The 19,401-nt window shown below is 45.5% G+C and overlaps 1 pseudogene; it reads left to right on the top strand.

The window, feature by feature from the left end:
* The first annotated feature begins 3,839 nt into the window (after nt 1-3,839).
* Nucleotides 3,840-18,709, top strand: LOC119927061 (annotated as a pseudogene).
* Nucleotides 18,710-19,401: the final 692 nt, after the last annotated feature.

The following is a 19,401-nucleotide window of genomic DNA, read 5'->3' as shown; positions in this document are numbered from 1 at the left end:
CACACATCCTCCAAACTAGCTCTCTTCGTCCCTTCAAAGCCCTACTGAGAGCTCACCTCCTCCAGGAGGCCTTCCCAGACTGAGCCCCCTTTTTCCTCTCCTCCTCCCCTCTCCATCGCACCCCTACCCTACAGCACTTGTATATATTCATGCATATTTATTACTTTATTTTATTTGTACATATCTACTACTCTATTTTATAAATGATGTGCATATAGCTATAATTCTATTTATTCTGATGGTTTTTACACCTTTCTACATGTTTTGTTTTGTTGTCTGTCTCCCCCTTCTAGATTGTGAGCCTGTTGTTGGGTAGGGACTGTCTCTATATGTTGCCAACTTATACTTCCCAAGAGCTTAGTACAGTGCTCTGTACTAAATGTTGTTTGAGATCCTCTCCAAGCCTTTAATTCTATGTGTCAACTTCTTCACTGGTAATACAGCAAGTATAGATAGGTGAAATCTCAAATCCTATGATTAGAATGCCTTTCTTTCCCTTTTCCTCTCTCTCTCTCTCTCACTCTCTCTCTCTTTCTCAATCATATTTATTGAGCATTTACTGCGTGCAAAGCACTTGGGAGTGTACAATGCAACAATATAACACACAAATTTCCTGCCCACAACAAGCTTACAGTCTAGAGGGGGGAGACAGAAATTGATATAAATAAATACGTTATGGCTATGTATATTTATGCTCTCTCTGACTACCCTCTTTCTCTGTCCTGCTCTCTCTCCTTCTCTCTTTTTCCTCTCTCTCCCCTCTCCATAGCCATCCTTTTATTCTCTCTCCTGGTTTCTCTTCCTCTATTTATTTACACAGTGGCCTGATTCCCGTGGATTTTGAATAATTGCATTTTTACTAGTTCTGCCTTCTTTTGCTCTCTCTCCCAGCCCAAGCTGGGAGTTCTGGAAGCACAGGGGCTTGGGACAGGGGTGGGAGGGTGTGAAGCTGGGAGGGAACAGAGGAAGTGGCTCCAGAAGGGTTGTCAGCCATGTGTCACTGTCACAACTTGTGGTTCTTGTGTGCAAATTCACAGAACTTGAATTGACATAAAAATCCATATTTGACCATCTGGATTTGGGTGGATTTATGGAGTTGGAATCCAGTTAGCTAGTTTTGGCTCTTTGTTCTCCAATTAAGTTCTCTTAAAAATAAAACTTCTGCCCCAAACCACCCTCTAAGAAAACCAATCCCTTTACTGGCAATTAAAAAGCTTTAGGAATTTGATCTCTAAATAACATTGTCTCTTTAGAAAAGCCAATGCATAATCAATCCACTACAAAAGGGAGAATGTGATTCTCCCTAGATGAGCTGGATTGGAGAAGTGAGTCAGTGTCCTGAACTGCTGAGAGTGACCTTATTTGTGGAGAGAATCCTAGCAAATCTAATGCCAAATGAGCTCAGAACCTACTTTCCTGCCTTTCCTCCTCCTCCCTAACCATCCTCCCTCTCTTCCTCCTCTCTCCCTTCTCCTCCTCCCACCCTTCCCCTCCTTCCTCCCTTCCTATCCCCCTGGCCTTTTCCTCCTTATTTCTCTCTGCTTTCCTGCTCTTGCCCACATACATTTCCCTTCAACAAAGTGATTTACCAGCCCATATGCCATGGGTTCTAATCCCGGCTCCGCCACTTGTCTGCTGTGTGGCCTTGGGCAAGACACTTCACTTCTCTGGGCCTCAGTTCCCTCATCTGTAAAATGGGGATTGAGCCTGTGAACCCCATATGGGACGAGCACTATGTCCAACCCGATTTGCTTGTATCCACCCCAGTGCTTAGTATAGTGCCTGGCACAAAGTAAGTGATTAACAAATACCAAAATTATTAGTAGTTTCCCTCTTTGCAGTTTGGCTTATGTTGTGTCGGTGATCCTCCACCCAGCTGGCTCATCCTATACTGGTCTCCATAAAGCTACAACTTGAAAACTGGATCCCAACTGGAAGGAGAAATCTGGACTGGGCAGACCATGGCAAAGTGTCTGTCCAGGGCTGGAGGATTTTGCTGACACTCAGCTCCATAATTGGATTCAATTCCGCAAAACCACTCGAAATCCAGGTCAAACTTTGCTCCTCACGTGTGTCCAGGGCAGAAAGGCCTTGCTGGTGAAGGAATTTCATTTAATCCCCTAGGACAGAGGAGTTATGTAAGATTTCAGGGACAGGGAGGGATCTTGAGCAATTCTGGAATGCCCTGATGCCCCTGAACTCTTACTCAGGGGCATCAATTGTACTTCCCAAGTGCTTAGTACAGGGCTCTGCACATAGTAAGTGCTCAATAAATACGATTGATTGATTGATTGATTACTCAGAGGTAGGGTCTTGCCTCGACCTATCTGTAGCTCCAAAGAGCTCTCTCGGAGTCCCTTCTAGACTGAAAGCTCATTGTGGGCAGGGAATGTGTCTGTTTATTGTTATATTGCACCCTCCCAAGCGCTTAGTACAGTGCTCTGCATACAGTAACTGCTCAATAAATACGACTGACTGGCAAAAACGAGGCCACATTATTTTCCGGAATGCCCCTTAGAAGCGGAGCATCTTTGTGTCGATGAGTGACACTCATTGGTTTTGTTCTCTGTCTCCCCCTTCTAGACTGTGAGCCCACTGTTGGGTAGGGACTGTCTCTATATGTTGCCAGCTTGTACTTCCCAAGCGCTTAGTACAGTGCTCTGCACACAGTAAGCACTCAATAAATACGATTGATTGATTGAGTGAGTGAGTGTTAGGTGCTATCTGGAGGCCAGCTGCACTGGGAGCTGGATTCAGGGAGCAGAATACTTTGGCTATCGTTTGGCTCGCTGCTGTCCTAAAGAAGGTCTCGATCCACCAAGAGGGAGCATGGGCACTGGCAGAGATGCGCTAGGGAGTAGAGTCCTTGGGGGTGAGGGGTTGGCCAAGGCAGGCACCTGAGGAGGAGAGGCCATCCTCGGGTTACCCAGCTACCAGTACGGTACTGAGACCCACTGGGGTATTTCACCTTCTGCGGCATCCATGCTGCATTCCATTCTGCCCAAGCCGTGCTCAGGCATTCCCATATCCCGTCCAGCAATGCCCATGCCGAGAAGCAGCATGGCTCAGTGGAAAGAGCAATGGCTTGAGAGTCAGATGTCATGGGCTCTAATCCCAACTCCACTGCTTGTCAGCTGTGTGACCTTAGGCAAGTCATTTGACTTCTCTGGGCCTCAGTTACCTCATCCGTAAAATGGGGATTAAGACTGTGTGCCCCATGTGGGACAACCTGATAATCTTGTATCCTCCTCAGCGCTTAGAACAGTGCTTTGCACATAGTAAGTGCTTAATAAATTCCATTGTTGTTGTTATTATTATTATTATTATTATTATTATTATTCGGTGCCCATGCCACAGTCGACTGGGCCCTTGATGCCTTCAGCTGTGCACATAATGCAAATAGCCCTGGGCCAGCTTTGGATTTCACCCCAGATTCCCAAGAGAGGAAATAAATTATTTTAATAAGGGAAGTAGCTTCCAAGTCATGTGGTGTGTTTTTTAATGGCATTTGTTATTCGCTTACTATGCACTTACAGTGCCAGGCACTCTACTAAATTCTAGTGGGGGTACAAGCCAAATACGTTGGACATAGTCCATGGCCCACGTGGGGCTCACAGTCTTTATCCCCATTTTACAGATGAGGCACAAAGAAGTGACTTGCCCAAGGTCATACAGCAGACAAGTGTCAGAGCCGGGATTAGAACCAAGGTCCTCCTGATTCCCAGGCCCATGCTCTATCCTTTAGGCCATGATGCTTCTCTGAGGGAAAGTTCTGAGGGAAAGGAGAGAGGTATTGCACTACGGGGAAATAAAGATCGGGAAATGACACATTTTCCAAGATGGCAAGCAGTCTTCTTCCTTCTCATGAGAACCTTGGTTCCACTGCTGTGGCGGCTGATGGGGCCGAGGGAGAGGAGCAGCTGGGGACGCGGTTGAGGCGGCCGATGGGTGGGCAGGCGAGTGAAGGGGTGGGCGACCAAAGGGGAAACCGGGAGGGCTCCCCGACCGCAGAGGCTCCCTCCTGCTGGCCCTGGCCCATGCCTCATCCTGTCGGGGGGCAACCTGAGTGCCTTCTCCACATCCCAAATTGGTGAAGCAGGACATTCATTCTCTGGAACATCAACTCAAGCGGAACGACTCTACGTAAACTTGGAGAAGCAACTTACCCAGAGGCTCAATGCAGATGTACTCAAGATTGCTGAAAAATTGTACCGAACAGCATGGATTGCCAAGGAACAGCAAATTATCTTGGGCAGGCTTATCATAACAAGTGCTGAAGCTTCCCCCGCTGAATGTTGTCAACATGCCAAGATCTTAGAAGACAACCAGTTTGTGGATTTCATTCATTCATTCAATCATATTTATTGAGCACTTACTGTGTGCAGAGCACTGTACTAAGCCCTTGGGAAGTACAGGTTGGCAACTTATAGAGACGGCTCCTACCCAACAGTGAGCTCACAGTCTAAAAGGGGGAGATAGACAACAAAACAAAACATATGTAGAGGTAAGTCGTAAGAACAAATAGAATTAAAGCTAAATGTTCATCATTAACGAAATAAATAGAATAGTAAATATGTACAAGTAAAATAAATAGAGTGATAAATCTGCTCAAACATATGTACAGGTGCTGTGGGCAGGGGAAGGGTGTAGGGCGGGGGAATGGGGAGGAGGAGAGGAAAAAGGGGGTTCAGTCTGGGAAGGCCTCCTGGAGGAGGTGAGCCCTCAGTAGGGCTTTGAAGGCAGGAAGAGAGCTAGTTTGGCAGATGTGTGGAGGGAGGGCATTCCAGGCCAGGTAGAGGATGTGGGCCGGGGGTCGATGACGGGACAGGCGAGAACGAGGTACAGTGAGGAGGTTAGCGACAGAGGATCGGAGGGTGTGGGCCAGGCTGGAGAAGGAGAGAAGGGAGGTGAGGATGGATATAAGCAGTTGGGATTTCAAGAGTCTGCTTATGGGGAGTTCTTGAACAGGTTGAGGGAAAATCCGTGACTCATTGCCTCCTCTCTGGTTGCTGGAGAAAAACTGAATCAGGATAGCACTCAGAGTGTTATCTACACCAGTTTTACCTCCCTCTATGGCAACTGCATTATGCAGGAAGATGAAAGCTACCTCCTTCAGGTTTTGCGCTACCTGATTCAATTTGAACTCAAAGAAAGTGACAACCCTAGGTGGCTTTTGAGAAGAGTCACTTGTGCGTTCAGCACTTTATTTAAGCTTTTTTCAGAAGGACTCTTTTCTGCCAAACTCTTTCTCACAGCAGCGCTACATGAATCAATCATGCAACTGCTGGTTGAAGATGAAGACCACCTAGAAACAGACTCAAACAAGTTAACTGAGAGGTTTTCACCTTCCCAACAGGAAAACCTCTTTGGAGAGAAAGGCTCAGATAAGCTTAAACAAAAGATCCAAGAGATGGTGGAGTCCAGTGAGTCCAAACAGGTGGCCTTGGTGACCAAATTTATCGGTTACCTCCAACAGAACACCTACTGCTTTCCACATAGCTTGAGATGGTTTGTGTGCCAAATATACAAAACCCTCTCCTGCGTAGATAGGCTAGAAGTGGGAGAGGTGAGAAGAGTGTGTACAGACCTCCTCTTGGCCTGTTTCATAAGCCCAGCAGTTGTCAGACCAGAGTAGTATGGAATCATTTTGAATGCACCAATAAATGAGGTGGCCCAATTTAATCTGATGCAGGTTGGTCGCCTTTTCCAGCAGTTGGCAATGACTGGCTCTGAAGAGGGCGATCCTCGCATAAAGGGAAGCTTGGGTAAATTTGACAAAAATTGTATGGCTGCTTTCCTTGATGTAATTGGTGGCCGTGCAGAAGAAACTCCACCAATGTCCTCTGTAAATCTCCTAGAAGAGTTGAGTAGGACTGTGGTTTATATGACCTGTAGCCAACTTATTACCCTGGTTGGCTTTATGCGAAATGTAATGTCAGGGGATCAGCTCAGAGAAGATAGAATGGCTCTGGACAATTTGTTGGCGAATTTACCTCAGAACAAGCCAGGAAAAAGCAGCATCCTGGAGATGACTCCTTACGGAACCCCACAATTCTCTCCTGCGACCACTCCAGCCAACAACAACAAAAAAAACATCTTCCACTAGCCACTCAGAGCAGAAGCTGAACGAATATGTTAATAGACCAGTTTATGGACCATGAAGGATCATTTCAAGAAACTTTCCAGGAAGTGCAGCCTGAGGAAGTATTGGTCATTACTTTGGAGCAAGTCCTCAGCTCACTCTTGGTATGATGTCAGAAAATGAACCCAGCCCTCACCCTCCGCTCCTCTGCTGCTAACCTTCTTATTGTGCCTCGTTCTCGCCTGTCCCATCGTCGACCCCCGGCCCAGGTCCTTCCCCTGGCCTGGAATGCCCTCCCTCCACACAGCCACCAAGCAAGCTCTCTTCCTCCCTTCAAAGCCCTACTGAGAGCTCACCTCTTCCAAGGAGGCCTTCCCAGACTGAGCCCCCTTTTTTCCTCTCTCCTCCCCATCCCCCCGCCCTACCTCCTTTCCCTCCCCACAGCACTTGTATATATTTGCACAGATTTATTTGTACATATTTAGTATACTATTTATTTTGTTAATGATATGCAGATAGCTGTAATTCTATTTGTTCTGACAATTTTGACACCTGTCTACATGTTTTGTTTAGTTGTCTGTCTCCCCCTTCTAGACTGTGAGCCCATTGTTGGGTAGGGACCGTCTCTATATGTTACCAACTTGTAATTCCCAAGCGCTTGGTACAGTGCTCTGCACACAGTAAGCGCTCAATAAATATGATTGAATGAATGAGTGAATGACTCAGGCCCAACACTGTTAATATTTGGCTTTGGTAGCCTTCTCAAAATCTACCAAGGCTGCCAGCTAAAACCCTCAAGAAGCAGGTAGATTTTCTTTCACCACATCTGTCCCTGAACTCCCCGTGGATGGGAAATTCCAGTCTTTAGCTGAAAAAAGATCAGGCTGTTGGCCTAAAATAAACATGACCTCACCAGGCTCTCATTTCTATTCCCTTCAGGTTGATTTTCCCTGTATTCTGGGTCGGGGTCCTGAGTGTATCTGGGGCGGACGGTTACCTGGCTTCTCTGGCCCTCATGCAGTGGAGAGAAGGTACCAAGAAGGGGAAAAAGTGATAAATTTTGAAGGAGCGAATGCAAATTCTACAGTGGTTTGGGGGAATAAATAATTTCCAGAAACCGGTTCTAAGGTTACTATAATATAACTCAGGACATTGTCCATTAGCTGTAGCAATGGAAAGTCTTATTAAAATTACATTGCCTCCAAGTGGAATTCCCCGACTAAGCCCTCATTTCCTCTTCTCCCACTTCCTTCTGCGTCGACCTTGCACTTATATTTGCACCCTTTATTTGCCCCTTCGGCAGCCCCACAGCACTGATGTACATTTCTGTAACTTATTTATTTATATTACTATCTGTCTCCCTCACTAGACTGTAAGCTCACTGTGGGAAGAGAACATCTACCAACTCTGTTTTACTATACTCTCTCAAGCTCTTAGAACAGTGCTCTGCACACACTAAATGCTCAATAATTATGACATTTATTTATTGATTAGCAGAGATCATTTAAGTAGCAGATGACTCCCATGTTTGCCAGAAACTGCACACCCTCATCTGCACACACACACACAAACATTCTCTCTCTCTCTCTCTCTCTCTCTCTCTCTCTCTCTCTCTCTCTCTCTCTCTCTCTCAGAGTTTGTGATCATGGTAGTGACTCTACTTATATCATTTCCTCTCTTCCCCATTATTGTGGAAGACCAGAACACTTGAGAAACTGTGTCCAGATGTAAGGTGTTAAGCTTTGGGTACCCAAAAGGCATCATTAGCTGATGGATTCAACTAACAATTAGAGAAGAAACCTAGCCTAGCAAAAAGAGCACTGGCCTGAGAGTCAGAGGTCATGGGGTCAAATCCCGGCTCTGCCACTTGTCAGCTGTGTGGCTTTGGGCAAGTCACTTAACTTCTCTGTGCCTCAATTACCTCATCTGGAAAATGGGGATTAAGACTGTGAGCCCCACGTGGGACAACCTGATCACCTTGTAAACTCCCCAGTGCTTAGAACAGTGCTTTGCACATAGTAAGCACTTAATAAATACCACTATGATTATTATTATTATTCCCTGGGTTCTCATTCTGGCTCTGTTGTTTGTTTGATGTCGACCTTGGGAAAGACATTTAACATCTCTGTGCCTTGGTGACCTCGACTAGAAAATAGGGATTAAGACTGCAAGCCCTATGTGGGACATGGACTGTGTCCAACCTGATTAGCTTATATCTACCCCAGTGCTTAATAATAATAATGATGGTATTTGTTAAGCACTTGCTATGTGCCAAGCACTGTTTTAAGAACTGGGGTAGATACAAGGTAATCGGGTTGTCCCGCATGGGGCTCACAGTCTTAATCCCCATTTTACAGATGAGGGAACTGAGGCACAGAGAAGTTAAGTGACTTGCCCAGGGTCACACAACAAACAAGTGGCTGGGCCAGGATAAGAAACCCTGACATCTGACTCTCAGCCCTGTGCTCTTTCCACTAAGCCACGCTGCTTCTCTACGGTGCCTACAGTACAGTGATTAATACAGTGCCTGGCACATAGGAAGTGCTTAACGAGTACCATAAAAAACATGGACTCCTAAGAATTAAATCCTGCTCCTGTCTGTAGCCCTATTAAAATCATATCTCTTCTCTGTCCTCATTTCTCTTATTGAACCTCCCTTCTGCATCGCCTATCCACTTTAGTCTGAATGCCCGAAGCACTTTGATTGTCACCCCAGCCCCACAGCCCTTATGTATGTCTCCATCTGGAATTTATTTTAATGTGTGTTTCCCCCCTCATCTGTCACCTCCTGGTGGGCAGGGATCTTGTCTACAATTCTATTGCATTGTACTCTCTTCAAAGCACTTAGTACAGTGCTCTGCATGCTTTAAGCACTCAATAAGTACCGTAAATTGATTAATTGATTGATAAAGAGTTTACATCCTAGAGGAGGAGCTGACCGGGATTGAGTGGTCAGCAGATGATAACACAAAGGACAGCTTTGCTGTCTAGAATCACTACATTCCAAACAGGCTAGAGTCGAAAACCCACCATCAGATCAGAGACAGGACCTGATTTTGTAAACACGGGTATTAGGGGAATTTATAAGATGAATATTACATTCCACTTCAAAATTTCCTAGTGTCCTTAGGGACGGCAGTCTTTGAGTGCTTTTAATTTGCGATAATGTAGGCCTACAGCACTGCAGCCTGTACTCTTTGCTGCAGCTTGGCTAACTAGAGGAAATGTTTGAAAATCAAGTCCAAGAGGAGGTGGGGATGATGGAATCTCCCTTCACAGACACATGAGCAAGTCACCATCCAATCTGGAAGACCTTAGGACTGAGGAATTGATTTTCGTGCTGGTGGCTTGGTCAGAGCCTTATGCAGGCTTGTTCTCCTCCATCTACCTGAACTCGTTGATCTTTTACTACAATCCAGCGTGCTCACTTGACTCCTCTAATGCCAACCTACTCGCTGTACCTTGATTCGATCTCATCTGTCTCACTCTATGTGTTGCCAACTTGTACTTCCCAAGCGCTTAGTACAGTGCTCTGCACACAGTAAGCGCTCAATAAATATGATTGATTGATTGATCCTCCCCCTGTCCTGGAACGCCTTCCCACTTCATATCCAACAGCTCACCACTCTTCCCACTTTCAAAACTCTCCTCAAAACCACATCTCCTCCAAGAGGCCTTCCCCGACTAAGCCCTCATTTTCTGAGTCCCTTTCTCTTCTACGTTGCCTAGGCAGTTGGATCTGTATCCTTTAAGCCCTTGTTATTCACCCCTATTTCACTCCTTATGACTTATGCATAGAGAAGCACAAGACAAGCAGTGCGGCTTAGTGGAAAGAGCCTGGGCTGGGAGTCAGAGGATGTGAGTTGTAATCCTAGCTCCGCCACTTGTCCCCTGTGTGATTTTGGGCAAGCCACTTCACTTCTCTGTGCCTCAGTTCCCTCATCTGTAAAATGGGGATGAAAACTGTGAGCCCCTTGTGGGACAACCTGATAACCACTGAGCGTGGCTCAGTGGAAAGAGCAGGGGCTTTGGAGTCAGAGGTCATGGGTTCAAATCCCGACTTCTAGACTGTGAGCCCACTGTTGGGTAGGGACTGTCTCTATATGTTGCCAACTTGTCCTTCTCAAGTGCTTAGTACAGTGCTCTGCACACAGTAAGCGCTCAGTAAATATGATTGATTGACTCCGCCACTCGTCAGCTGTGTGACTCTGGCCAAGCCACTTAACTTCTCTGGTCCTCAGTTACCTCATCTGTAAAATGAGGGTTAAGACTGTGAGCCCCCTGTGGGACAACCTGATCACCTTGTAAACTCCCCAGTGCTTAGAACACTGCTTTGTACATAGTAAGTGCTTAATAAATGCCATTATTGTTATTATTACCCCAGCACTTAGAACAGTGCTTGGTACATAGTAAGCACTTAAAAATACCATTATTATTATTATCATCCATAATTTATTGTAATATCTGTCTCCCCTTCTAGACTATAAGTTTCTTGTGAGGCAGAATCATGTTTACTAACTCTGCTGTACTGTACTCTCCCAAGCGCTTAGTTCAGTTCTCTACACATGGTAAGTGTTCAGTAAATACGACTGGTTGGTTCATTGGTTGGTTGGTTGTTCCCACCAGTCATGTCCCATCTCGGGGGTTGGCTGCCACAAGAGAGCTGGCAAGCAGGGGTGCAGCACATTACTGCAGGTTATCAGGTTATCAGGCAGAAACTCCTCACCCTGGGCTTCAAGGCTGTCCATCCCCTCGCCCCCTCCTACCTCCCCTCCCTTCTCTTCTTCTCCAGCCCAGCCCGCACCCTCCGCTCCTCTGCTGCTAATCTCCTCACCGTACCTCATTCTCGCCTGTCCCGCCATCGACCCCCGGCCCACATCATCCCCCGGGCCTGGAATGCCCTCCCTCTGCCCATCCGCCAAGCTAGCTCTCTTCCTTCCTTCAAGGCCCTACTGAGAGCTCACCTCCTCCAGGAGGCCTTCCCAGACTGAGCCCCTTCCTTCCTCTCCCCCTCGTCCCCCTCTCCATCCCCCCATCTTACCTCCTTCCCTTCCCCACAGCACCTGTATATATGTATATATGTTTGTACATATTTATTACTCTATTTATTTTTTATTTATTTTACTTGTACATATCTATTCTATTTATTTTATTTTGTTAGTATGTTTGGTTTTGTTGTCTGTCTCCCCCTTTTAGACTGTGTGCCCATTGCTGGGTAGGGACTGTCTCTATATGTTGCCAACTTGTACTTCCCAAGCGCTTAGTACAGTGCTCTGCACACAGTAAGCGCTCAATAAATACGATTGATGATGATGATGATTACGAAGTTCAGGAGAAATTTTACCTATACAACTAATTTACAACCAAGATGACCACAACGTAGTGTTGAGAAGCAGTGTGGCTTAGTGGAAAGAGCCCGGGCTTGGGAGTCAGAGGATGTGGGTTCTAATCCTGCCTCCACTATTTGTCTGCTGAGTGGCCTTAGGCAAGTCACTTAACTTCTTCATGCCTCAGTTTCCTCACCTGTAAAATGGGGATTAAAAGTGTGAGCCCCACATGGGACAACTTGATTACCCTGTATCTACCCCAGTGCTTAGAACAGTGCTTGGTACATAGTAAGCACTTAATAAATACTATTATTATTATCATTATTATTAAAGGATTAGCACATAGAAAGAACTTAACAAATACCATCGTCATTATTATTATTACTATTACTGATGTTGGGCTGAGGAACCAGACTGAGAATCAGAGGACCTGGGTTCTTAGCCTGGTTCTGCCGTTTACCTGCTGTTTGACCTTGGATAGGTCACTTAACTTCTTTGTACTTCCTCATCTGTGAAGTGAGAATTAAATAACTGTGTTCTTCCTCCCCTTTAGGCTGTGAGCCTAAATCAAAGTGGATAGAGCACAGGCCTGGGAGCCAGAAGGATGTAGATTCTAATCCCAGCTCTGCTGCTTGTCTGCTGTATGCCTCTGGGCAAGTCACTTCACTTCTCTGCACCCTTACCTCATCTGTAAGAGGAGGATTCATTCATTCATTCATTCAATCGCATTTATTGAGCGCTTACTGTGTGCAGAGCACTGTACTAAGAGCTTGGGAAGTACAAGTTGGCCACATATAGAGACGGTCCCTACCCAACAGTGGGCTCACAGTCTAGAAGACCGTGAGTCCCATGTGAGACCTTGACTGCGTCCACCTAGATTGCATCTACTGCAGCTCTTAGTTCAGTGCCTGGTGCACACATTAAGTGCTTAACGAAAAATAAGTAAATAAGTAAATGCAGTTGATTGATTGAACAGCCCCTCTGGCTTTTCTAGAAAGCTGGAATGTCAACTTAGTGGTTGGTTCCCTTTACATTTACAGTGTTGTTGAACCTGTCTTTCACCAGTTCTGCAGATTTTCTGTCCCCAGATACCAGGAAGGAAGATCCCTCACCCCAAGGTTAGCGTGCTCTGTCAACACCATGGGGGTTTGACTTGAGCCCTAAGTGGCCTCAGGAGGCCCTGAAAGCAATCCCGTGCTGGAGCAAATGGAGCAGGTCACTTAGCAACATAGCTTGGGATGCTAGGTCTGTTTCTCCATTTGTGGATTCCGGCGCATGGCAATGTTAGAAACTTCAGATATTTACTCTCCCGACCTTCAAAGCCCTATTGAAGGCACATCTCCTCCAAGAGGCCTTCCCTGACTAAGCTCTCATTTCCTCTTTTCTCCCTCCCTTCTGGTTCACTCTGATAAGGACCCTTTACTAGCCCCCCCCTTAGCTCCACAGCTTTTGTGTACATATTCATAATTTATTAATTTATATTAATGTCTTCTCCCACTCTAAACTGTGAGCCCGTGGGGAGGGAATGTGTCTCCCAACTCTTTTGTACTGTACTTTTCCAAGCACTTTGTGCAGTGTTCCACACACTGTAAGTGCTCAATAAATATGAATGATTGATTGATGGATTCAGGGCAGGTGTCTGACCAGGCACCTCTGGAGTTTTTAGACTGTGAGCCCACTGTTGGGTAGGGACTGTCTCTATATGTTGCCAACTTGTACTTCCCAAGCGCTTAGTACAGTGCTCTGCACACAGTAAGCACTCAATAAATACGATTGATGATGATGGAGTTCAGCCTCTCCTTATATTTCTGTAACTACAAATGAGGAAATTTCCTGTTTTGAATTTCTTATGAATCTCAAGTTCATTCATTCATTCAATCATACTAATTGAGTGCTTACTGTGTGCAGAGCACTGTACTAAGTGCTTGGGAAGTACAAGTTGGCAACATATAGAGACAGTCCCTACCCAACAACAGGCTCACAGTCTAGAAGGGGGAGACAGACAACAAAACAAAACATATTAACAAAATAGAATAGTAAATATATACAAGCAAAATAAATAGAGTAATAAATCTGTACAAACATATATACAGGTGCTGTGGGGAGGGGAAGGAGGTAGGGCAAGGGGGATGGGGAGGGGGAGAGGAAGGAGGGGGCTCAGTGTGGGAAGGCCTCCTGGAGGAGGTGAGCTCTCAGCAGGGTTTTGAAGGGAGGAAGAGAGCTAGCTTGGCGGATGGGCAGAGGGAGGGCATTCCAGGCCAGGGGGAGGACGTGGGTCAGGGGTCGATGGTGGGACAGGCGAGAATGAGGCACAGTGAGGAGGTTAGTGGCAGAGGAGCGGAGGGTGCAGGCTGGGCTGTAGAAGGAAAGAAGGGAGGTGAGGTAGAAGGGGGCGAGGTGATGGACAGCCTTGAAGCTGAAAGTGAAGAGTTTTTGCCTGATGCGTAGGTTGACTGGTAGCCACTGGAGATTTTGGAGGAGGAGAGTAACATGTCCAGAGCATTTCTGCACAGAGATGATCTGGGCAGCAGCATGAAGTATAGACTCAAGTGGTGAGAGACAGGAGGATGGGAGATCAGAGAGGAAGGATGGGAGATCAGAGAGGAGTGTGATGGTTGTATTCTCAGTAGCGTTTTAAGATGCGTCACTGATTGTGCGGTGGCTAAAGTGGACTGAACATATTGGTTCCTGGATGGGGTAGATCCTGGGGCCCACCAATATGCTACATTTGGTTTGCAGCTAAGCCTTCTCTGCTCTTCCTTTGGGAATGGTGCAGGAGTGTAGAAGCCAGGCTGGAAATAATTTGTTTATTAGTGATTTCCATGTGGATCAATCAATGGTGTTTATAGAATGCCCACATCTAATCTGCCACATTACCTTGTGTCCCAAACAAGGGAAACATGAAAAGATGCTTGAAGGTCTGACATGAGCCTGGTGTGATTGTCATTTCTGTTCCTCTGCTGTCCTGTTTTTCCATAAACCTGTGGAGACTGTAATTTATTTATTTATATTGATGTCTGTCTCCCTACCTCTAGACTGTAAGCTCATTGTGGGCAGGGAATGTGTCTGCTTATTCATTCATTCATTCGATTGTATTTATTCATTCATTCATTCAATTGTATTTATTGAGCGCTTACTGTGTACAGAGCACTGTACTAAGCACTTGGGAAGTACAAATTGGCAACATATAGAGACGGTCCCTACCCAACAGTGGGCTCACAGTCTAGAAGGGGGAGACAGACAACAAAACAAAACATATGGACATGTGTCAAGTCATCAGAATAAATAGAAATAAAGCTAGAAGCACATCATTAACAAAATAAATAGAATAGCAAATATGTACAAGTAATATAGAGTAATAAATCTGTACAAACATAGATACAGGTGCTGTGGCGAGGGGAAGGAGGTAGGGTGGGGGGGGATGGGGAGGAGGAGAGGAAAAAGGGGGCCCAGTCTGGGAAGGCCTCCTGGAGGAGGTGAGCTCTCAGTAGGGCTTTGAAGGGAGGAAGAGAACTTGCTGTATTGTATTCTGCTAAGAGCTAATTACAGTGCTCTGAATACAGTTAGTGCTTAATAAATGTGATTGAATGAATTAATGAATGAATGAGACTCAGCAATCTGAGGCACACGTAAGTGTATTGATGTGGTCAGAGGATTGTGTCATACATCTATTGGAATCATTGAATCAATTGATCAGTGATACTTATTAATTGCTTATTAACCCACTCATTCAATCTGTCACCAAATCCTGTCAATTCAACCTTCACAACATTACTAAAATCCACCCTTTCCTCTGCATCCAAACTGCTACTACGTTAATCCAAGCATTTATCCTTTCCCTCCTCTACTATTGCATCAGCCTCCTTGCTGACCTCCCTGCTCCTGTCTCTCCCCATTCCAGTCTATACTCCACCCCACTGCCCAGATCATTTTTCTACAAAAACATTCAGTCCATGTTACCCCACTCCTCAAGAACCTCCAATGGTTGCCCATCCACCTCTGCATCAAATTGAAACTCCTTACCATCAGCTTTAAAGCATTCAATCACCTTTCCCCCTCCTACCTAACCTTCCTGATTACCTTCTACAATGCAGCCCACACACTTCACTCCTCTTATGCCAACCTATTGATAATTATTAAGTACGGTATTTGTTAAGTGCTTACTATGTGCCAAGCACTGCTCTAAGCATTGGGGGAGATACCAGGTAATCAGGTTGTCCCACATGGGACTCCCAGTCTTAATCTCCATTTTACAGCTGAGGTAACTGAGGCACAGAGAAGTTAAGTGACTTGCCCAAAGTACCTCGATCCCATCTATCTCACGGCCAACCTCTTGCCCACATCCCACCTCTGGCTTGGAACACCCTTCCTCTTTATATTCGACAGCCTATCACTTTCCCCACCTTCAAAGATTTATGGAAAGCACATCTCCTCCAAGGGGCTTTCCCTGAAGAAGTTCCTAATTTCCTCCTCTCGCACTCCTTTCTGCATTGCCCTTATGCCTGGATTGGCACTCTTTCTTCACCCCTCCCTCAGTCCCACAGCACTTTTGTACATATCTTTAATTTATTTATTTATATTAACACCGGGCTCTCCCTGTAAACTGCAAGCTTGTTGTGGGCAGGGAACGTGTCTACCAACTCTATTATATTGTACTCTCCCAAACACTTAGTACACTGCTCTGCACAGAATAAGTGCTCCATAAATATTATCGATCGAGTGATTGAGCACTTATTGTGAGGAGTGTACCCTGCTAAATAATAATAATAATAACGATTGCATTTGTTAGTGCTTACTATGTGCAAAGCACTGTTCTAAACGCTGGGGGGGATACAAGGTGATCAGCTTGTCCCACATAGGGCTCACAGTCTTAATCCCCATTTTACAGATGAGGTCACTGAGGCTCAGAGTAGTTAAGTGACCTGCCCAAAGTCACACAGCTGACAAGTGGCAGAGTCGGAATTTGAACTCATGACCTCTGACTCCCAAGCCCGGGCCCTTTCCACTGATCCACGCTACTTCTCTAAGCCACGCTGCTTCTCTAATGCTTGGGGGAGTACAACAGATTTGGAAAACAATTTCTGCACTCATTCATTCATTCAATCGTATTTATTGAGTGCTTACTGTGTGCAGAACACTGTGCTAAGCGCTTGGGAAGTACAGTGAGCTTACAATTTAATGACAATAAAATAAATTGTACTCTTCCAAGGTCTTAGTACAGTAGTCTGCCCACAGAACCAAGTGCTCTTTGGTGTAGAGCAATTAGTGCCTTGCCTGATAAAGTTCAAAGCTTTCCAAAGCATTATCCATCTGCCCCTCACAGAAGTGGTAGTACATGCCATTTTAAGTGCTAGTTCACATTTTACAGAGGGAGAAACTGGGTCATGGAAAGTAATAATATTTGTGGTATGTTTTAAGTGCTCACTATGTGCCAAGCCCTGGGGGAGACAGAGCATGACCGGATCAGATGCAATTCCTGTCCCACATAGGATTCAAGGTCTACAGGGAAGGGAGAACAGATACCTTATTCCCATTTTGCAGTGAGGAAATTGAAACCTAGAGAAACTGAGTGACTTAAGGTCACAGAACAGGCAAATCAGATAGTTAATCATATTTATCGAGCACTTACCATGTGCAGAGCTCTGTACTCAGCGCTTGGAAGAGTACAATATAGCAATATAAAAGACACATTCCCTGCCCACAGTGAGCTTACAGTCTAGAGGGGGAGACAGACATTTAATATAAATAAATCAATTGTGGATGTGTACATAAGTGCTGTGGGGCTAGGAGGAAGGAAGAATAAAGGGAGCGAGTCAGGGTGACGCAGAACGGAGTTGAAGAAAAGGAAAAGTGGGGCTTAGTCTGAGAAGGCCTCTTGGAAGAGGTGTGCCTTCAATAAGTCTTTGAAGCTGGGGAGAGAAATTGTCCATCGGATATGAGGAGGGAGGGGGTTCCAGGCCAGAGGCAGGATGTGGGCAAGAGGGCGGCGGCGAGATAGATGAGATCGAGGCAAGTGGCAGGTTCAGGATTAAGCAGGTAAAGTGGACTGCTCTAAGCGTCCAACGTCAAAGCCCTGGGGATTGTTGGCATCTGTTGTGACATCGCTGGAGGGCAGGATGTGCCTCTGGGCATCTTGCCCCCAAGCCACGAGAATAGTGCCTCAATGACCTGTGAGTTTTTCTTGACTCCGGGAACACCCGACAAGTCCTGGATAGGGACAAGGATATGGGGGAAGAAAAAAATACTGGGACTTTCCCTAGCCCACTGAGTGTGCTCCTAGCTGAGCTAGTGGATCAGATCTAATTAAAGGGCCTGCATGTTTTGACCCTGCACTCATTTTTGTTTCATTGACTACATTTGGAATTGCATTTTCTAATCCATTGGAAAGTTGGCCAGAAGAGTGTCATTTGCAGAAGTGTCTGTTTTTCCACTTTGCTTCTGCAACAGAATGGTTTGGGGAAAAACTCGTTTCCTCTTTTCCTAATTCATTCCAGGGGAGGTCCACCAAATTCGCTAAGGAAGATTTCAGTGCTTATTTCTCTCATTTCATTTAGTCATATTTATTGAATGCTTACTGTGTGCAGAGCACTGTGTTAAGCACTTGATCATTGGGGTAATGTTAGAATCCTGGCTCTGCCACTTGTCTGCTGTGCGACCTGGGATAAATCATTTCACTTCTCTGTGCTTACTCCAGCGCTTAGCACATACTAAACATTTAATCAGTGTCATAATTGTTATTGAAGGGAGGACATCCCATCCTTGTTAAAGATAGTCAGAGGTTATCCTTCTCCCATGGAGGACTATTCCCTTGGAGAGAGGCCTTGGCCACCACAGCAAGAGTCTCCAGACATCGACAAGCCCCCACAGTAGGAGAAGCAGAATGGTCTGGTGGATAGAGCATAGGCCTGGGAGTTAGAAGTTCATGGGTTCTAATCCCAGCTCTACCACTTTGCTGTGTGAACTTGGGTAGGTCACTTCACTTCTCTGGGCTTCAGTTCCCTCATCTTGTAAAACGGGGATTAGGACTCTGAGCCCTATGTGGGACAGGGACGACATTCGACCTAATTATCTTGTATCTATCCCAACACTTAGAACGCTACCTGGCATGTAGTAAGAATTTAACAAATACCATCATTATTATTAGATAGGGTTCACCTGACAAGAGCCTCTCTGCCCTATGGGACTCTACTTAAATTCCTGGTGTGTTGATTCAGAGAGGATGGGGGACAGGGGAGCAGAAACAGAATGTCCCCCAAATCCAGAAGCTTGGTTGAAGTACCTGGAGTTCCATGCTAGTTGAATAAATAGAAGAAGAGAGGGGTCAGTGTAGCTGCTAAAACCTTCCTCCACATAACAAGCTAGTTCATTTAACACTTTAAAGAGAGGAAGGAGTTTATTTTGGTTTACTAATAACTGGGTACCTGTTAAGCACTTATTATATGCCAGGCACTGTAGTAAGTACTCATCAGCTACCCATGCCAGGGATAATCAATTAACACAAGTAAGAGGTAGGTAGCTATTCAGAAGAAACAATTTAGCTAACAGCCCAGTGGAAAGGGCATGGGAGTTCAGGGATCTAATCCCAACTCTGCCACTTTGTCTTCTGTGTGACCTTGGAAAGTCACAAGTCACTTAACTTCTCTGTGCCTTAGTTATCGCATCTATAAAGTGGGGATTAAGGCTGTGAGCCCCATGTGGGACTTGAACTGTGGTCCAACCTGTTATCTAGTATCTATCCCACTTAATACAGTGCCTGGCACATAGTAAGCCCTTAACAAATGCCATTAAAAAAAGCATAAAACCTGTTAGTCAAACTAATTTATCAAGGTGGGCTAATTGTGAGTCTGCCCAAGCCCACCTGATTAATTAGGGAGAATCAATCACTTGAGGACTTGGGGAAAGAGTTCATGAAAGAAAGGTGTGAATGGAAAGGCAGAAATATGATATTTTGTGAGTAGATTATCATTAATCATTAATTAATCATTAATCCTG

This window comes from Tachyglossus aculeatus, chromosome 4 (genome assembly GCF_015852505.1).
Source record: "Tachyglossus aculeatus isolate mTacAcu1 chromosome 4, mTacAcu1.pri, whole genome shotgun sequence".
NCBI classification, from domain to species: domain Eukaryota; kingdom Metazoa; phylum Chordata; class Mammalia; order Monotremata; family Tachyglossidae; genus Tachyglossus; species Tachyglossus aculeatus.
Note: the sequence above shows the minus strand (reverse complement) of the source record. Positions and strands in the feature narration are given on the sequence as shown.